General features: G+C 57.6%; 1 pseudogene; it reads left to right on the top strand.

Annotated features, from left to right (window-relative positions):
• Nucleotides 1-5,080: 5,080 nt before the first annotated feature.
• LOC140208860 (U2 spliceosomal RNA) lies at nucleotides 5,081-5,261 on the top strand (annotated as a pseudogene).
• Nucleotides 5,262-5,879: the final 618 nt, after the last annotated feature.

The raw sequence follows: 5,879 nt of genomic DNA on the forward strand, positions 1-5,879 counted from the left end.
ACCAGCGACGACAGCAGTGAGTTAGAAGATGGCAGCAGCAAGCAGTACATCAGCTCGAGGCCAGGGTATCAAGAACACTGTCAGGCTGACAGTGCGAGACCGGAACGGGGGCACCGGCTTCACCCGAGAGACCTTCATCCGGAAGGTCTTGCTGGATTGCTGCGGATTTACGCCCGATGACATCTACTGCGTCCAGGACTTCGCAGGCTTCTTCGATGTCACTTTCCGGCAGGCTGCAGGGTGGCAGAAGCTGTACCAGCAGCTTCAGCTGAAGGGGACAGAGGCGCCGCTGTCGCTGCTGAAAGCACAGCCCCTCTTTGCAACGGCTACGCAACAGGAAAGGACAATCACGGTGCACATGTTCAACCCGCACGTGCCAGTGGTAGATGTCCTTACGTTCCTCGCTCGGTATGTGGAGAGCGTAGGAACACCAGCAGACGTGAAGGACGGGCTGGGAATCTGGACCAGCAAACGGCAGGTGAAGGTGAAGCTGAGGTTGGATTCCAACTGCGGCATCATCCACCCCCCCTCCGTCTTCGCCATCGGAGGGAACCGAGGGTACATGGTGTACGCGGGACAACCCAGGGTGTGCCGGAACTGCGGCAAGGAAGGGCACATCGCAGCCCAGTGCAGGGTGGTGATGTGCAAGAACTGTAAAATGGAAGGCCACCTGACCAAAGACTGCACGCAGGCCAAGGCCTGCAACCTCTGCGGACAGGCCGGCCACCTGTACAGAGCCTGCCCGAAGCGTGGGGGCACCTACGCACAGGCGACCAGGGGAGGTGCTGGCCCTGAAAGGGCCCAGGCTGATGCGGACGTACCCGCCAGCGCTGCAGATGAGGCACCCGACAGGACGGAGGACGAGACCAGGGAGGAAGGTGCAAGCACCCCAAGACCTGCCACCCCACTGCAGACCCTCCAGGACCAGGCAAACGACGAGCAGGAGTCCATGGAGGAGGGGAGAGCGGAGGGGGAAACCGAATGGAAGGTCGTGAAACGAAAAAAGACCCAAAAGGCGGCGGCCAAGCGACAGAAGGCGGAGCAACGCCAGAAAAGGGCAGGGAACCACGCAGCCCCTGGTACCCTGTCCTCTTCAGAGGAGGAAGGAGTTGGGGGAGGCCAGCAGCCCCGGCGGAAGAAGCGGCTGGCAGAACAGGTGGAGAGGAGGAGAGAGAGGGGAGAAAGTCTGCTGGCCACCCCCCAAGTACAGGAGGCGGAGAGCAGCAGACGCACAGAGCTCCGGGAATCCGGGAGCAGAGCCACGGCTGGCACCCAGCAGCCGGAAGGGGAAGCAGCCCAGGAAGTCAGCAACCCACCGGGCCCAGACCCAGAACCAGAACGGCCACACACGGAGGAGTACTACCAGCAGTACCTGAGCCCACAGGAGGTGGAAAACTTCACAAAGGCGGTGGGGATGAAGGCTCAGGATGGCAAGAGTGAGGACGGAGAGCAGCCAAAATAAAAGACTTAACGATGGCAGACCTTAAATTGGCGTGCTTGAATGTGCGAAGTTTGAAGAGTACTGGGCGATGCGTCAGCACGCTCCAGTACCTGGACACTGTAAAGGCCGATGTGACCTTCCTCCAGGAGTGTGGACTACCACATCTCCGTAACTACCGGAGGTGGTCACGGTGGTGGAAAAAAGGTTTGTCGGTGTGGTCGGGGGGCAACGATTGTCGCGCTTCCGGCCTGGGGATTCTGCTGCGGGGAGGCAACTTCTCAATCACCCAAGTTAAAGAGGTGGTTGCGGGGCGCCTCCTGGTAGCAGACGTCAAATACCGGGGCACTCCGCTCCGGCTGATCAACATGTACGCCTCCCCCGTGCGGAGCGAGCGGCTGGCCGTCTTCGAGCAGCTCCCACAGCTGCTGGTGACGACCCAGCCGGTCGTTCTGGCCGGAGACTTCAATTGCACCATTGATGCGGCTGGAGGACCCGGCAGTGCCGACGGCAGGTTAGACAGTACCTCTAGACTCCTGAGGGAAATGGTGAAGACAGCCAAGCTGCGCGACGCCTTTGGCACCCCCACAGGTGGAGCACAGCCGCAAGCCACCTGGACACGATCGGACGGCTCAGCCCGCTCCCGGATCGACTTCCTCTTCCTGTCTGAGTCCCTCACGGTCAGGTCCACCGACGTCACGCCGGTGTTCTTCTCTGACCACTGCCTTCTGAGAGCCACCTGTCACTTACGGGAGGACCAGAAGGCAGGCAGGGGGACGTGGAAGCTGAACGTAAAGCTGCTGACCCCAGAGAACATCGAGGAACTAGAGAGGGAGTACACAGGTTGGAGAACCTTGAAAGCCTTTTTTGATTCCCCGGTTCACTGGTGGGAAGCCACCAAGGAGAACATTAAGAGGTTCTTCATCCGCAAGGGTATTCAGAAGGCAAGGCAGGAGCAGAGGGAACTGCGTAAACTCCAGACAGAGTTGCAGCAACTTCTCCTTCTGCAGTCGAAGGGGGTGGATGTCAGGGAGGAACTGCGAGAGGTGAAGGGCCGGCAAGCCCAGCACCTCGCCGCCGAATCCTCCAAGATCATCTTCCGATCAAGGGTCCAAACCGTGGAGCAGGACGAGACGTGCTCACGCTTCTTCTTCCAAAAGGTGCACAGGGGGAGCTCTGTGATCCACAACCTTAAGGAAGAGGACGGCTCAGTCGCGTCCTCGCAGACCGACATACTGAGGACCTGCAAGTCCTTCTATGCCGGTCTGTACGAGGAAAAGGCCACAGAATCCACAGCCTCCCGCAACTTCCTGTCGTCTATCACGCAGGTCTTAGACGACGGCAAGCGGGAGAGTCTGGATCAGCCACTGACCCTGGACGAGCTGACAGGCTCCATCCGTTCCTTCGGGTCGGGTAAGACTCCCGGAAGCGACGGCTTACCGGCCGAGTTGTACTCGGCTCTGTGGAACTGGATGGGCCCAGACCTGCTGGAAGTGTACAACGCTATGCTTCTGGCCGGCAGTATGTCTGAGTCCATGAGGAAGGGCATCATCACCCTCATCTACAAGCAGAAGGGGGAAAGGGAGGACATTAGGAATTGGAGACCCATCTCTCTCCTGAATGTGGACTACAAGATCCTGTCCAAGGCTATCGCCAACAGGGTCAAGTCTGCTCTGGGACAGGTGATCCACCCGGACCAAACCTGTGCTGTACCGGGCAGGAAGATCTCAGACAGCCTCGCGCTGCTGAGGGACACCATCGCCTACGTGCAGGACAGGGGGGTGGACGCCTGCCTGGTCAGCTTGGACCAGGAGAAAGCCTTCGACAGGATATCGCACACGTACATGGCGGACGTGCTCTCCAAAATGGGATTTGGGGAGAGAATCCGGAATTGGATCAGACTGCTCTACACAGACATCCGTAGTGCAGTCCAGGTCAACGGGTGGGAAACAGACAGCTTCCCCATCAGGTCTGGAGTCAGGCAGGGCTGCCCCCTCTCCCCTGTCTTGTTTGTCTGTTGCATAGAACCCTTTGTGGAAGCCATCAGGAGGGATGAGGGCATAAGAGGGGTGACGCTGCCAGGCAGTGGAGGGACCCAAGTGAAAACCTCCCTGTACATGGACGACGTCACCGTCTTCTGCTCTGATCCGAGGTCAGTTCGCAGGCTGATTGGCACCTGCGAACAGTTCGAGCTAGCGTCGGGGGCCAGGGTCAACCGCACGAAGAGCGAAGCCATGCTCTTTGGCAACTGGCCCGACCGATCCAGCGTCCCCTTCACCATCAGGTCTGACCACGTGAAGGTGTTGGGGATCTGGTTCGGAGGGGCTGAGGCGTGCAACAAGAACTGGCAGGAGCGGACTGCCAAGGTGAAACAGAAACTGGGACTGTGGGGAGGGCGCTCCCTGTCGATAACGGGCAAGAACCTGGTCATCAAGTGTGAGGTGCTCTCAGGGCTGCTGTACTTGGCGCAGGTCTGGCCCGTCCCCCGCTCCTACAGCTCGGAAATCACCCGGGCTGTCTTCAGATTTGTCTGGGGATCCAAGATGGAGCGGGTGAGACGGACCGCCATGCACAAGTCCCTGGACAACGGGGGCAAGAACGTCCCCAATGTCGCCCTCACCCTGATGGCCAGCTTCGTATGTGGCTGCATCAGGTTGTGTGTAGAGCCCAGGTATGTGGGCACCAAGTACCACTATGTGCCCAGGTTCTACTTGTCGCCCTGGCTGCGAAGGATGGGTCTGGCCCCACTCCCGCGCAACGCCCCAGTCAGCTGGTCGTTGCCGGCATACCTATCCCACGTAGCAAAGTTCTTCCAGGAGAACGCCTTTGACCACAAGGCCATCAGGCAGTGGTCGGCACGAAGTGTCCTGCAGGCACTGCAGGAGAAGGACGTGATGGACACAGTGGGGTGGTTCCCTGAGCAGACTGTCCAGTTCATCTGGCAAAATGCCTCATCGCCAGATCTCACCAACAGGCACCAAGACCTCGCCTGGCTGGCGGTGAGAGGGGCCCTCCCAGTCAGAGCCCTCCTGTACGCCCGGAACGTCGTCTCCGCACCCCACTGCCCACGGGAGGACTGCAGTGAGGAGGAGTCTGTGACCCACCTCTTTGCACACTGCCAGTTCGCAAAGAGGGTGTGGAGGAGGATGGACGGGCTAGTGTCACGTTTCATCCCCAGCAGCTGCGTGACAGAGGACTCTCTGATCTACGGGCTGTTCCCGGGGACGCACACGGAGACCAACATCCGGTGCTGCTGGCAGATCATCAACTCGGTGAAAGACGCTCTTTGGTCAGCCCGAAACTTGGTGATCTACCAGCACATGGAGATGTCAGTGGGAGAATGCTGCCGACTGGCACACTCTCGGCTGCAGGAGTACGTGCTGAGGGACGCACTGAAACTTGGTGCAGCCACCGCAAGGGCCCGGTGGGGAAGGACCACAGTATAGGTTTCTCCACCCGTGGGAGTGGGAGGGGTCGGTGGGCGAGGAGTATACCCCTCAACAATGAGATGCTAAGCTGAACTACTGGAGTGCCACATGGGTGGCTATAAACACGGGTATTTTACTGAGTATAATGGAAACGTATGCAAAGGATGAAAAGTTATTGAATGGTTTACTGTATATATTTATTTTTGAATAAAGTATATTTTGAAATAAAAAAAAAAAAAAAATCTGTTCTTATCAGTTTAATATCTGATACGTCCCTTATCTGGGGACCATATATTAAATTGATTTTTGGAACAGGGAGATGGAATAGGGGCTTGCTCCGTCCACTCCGCGCATCGACCCGGTATTGCAGTGCCTCCGGGAACGGTGCACCTCCCCTCGGGGAAACTAACAACAAATGAAAAATAGAATCCGGTTGTCTCCATGCTTCCTGTTTCTGCCCCGTACTTTTCACAGGCTACATTTGTTTTTAATGAGGGGACACAGCAGCTCAAAGGCAACCATGGGAAAATGGCAACAGAAACAGCACGCACACAATTTACAGCAGTCGTGGATAAAGTCAGGTCGGCAGTAAAACACACGCAGACGATTAATAACGAACGTGGGAATAAAGTACACACACACACATCCAAGGGAAAAGTCAATACGATGCCCGAGCCCCTTCACTGTACAGGCACGGCTCAATGCTATCAGGGACAATCACCAACCCTATTCAATGCACAGCTTACCAACAATTTCCTCCAGCGCTGTTCCACGGTTCTCAGCCTGGAATGAAGCAGAGTGGTCCCTCGGAAATGGCAAAGAGAGCGTCCAGCCCTTTTCATGCAGGAAGGCTGAAGTGCCCGGCCCAGGTAATTCACAGGAACGCTAACGGCTCGGTGCCGGCAGGGTTAAGCTGATTACAAGGCCGGTGGTTAGGTGTGCAGTGATGGGCGAGGAGGGGTCAATCCTTGATTGGCAGGGGGCGTGTCTTCTGACCAGGCGTGGGCAGTGCT

The sequence above is a fragment of the Mobula birostris genome, chromosome 13, assembly GCF_030028105.1.
Source record: "Mobula birostris isolate sMobBir1 chromosome 13, sMobBir1.hap1, whole genome shotgun sequence".
NCBI lineage: Eukaryota > Metazoa > Chordata > Chondrichthyes > Myliobatiformes > Myliobatidae > Mobula > Mobula birostris.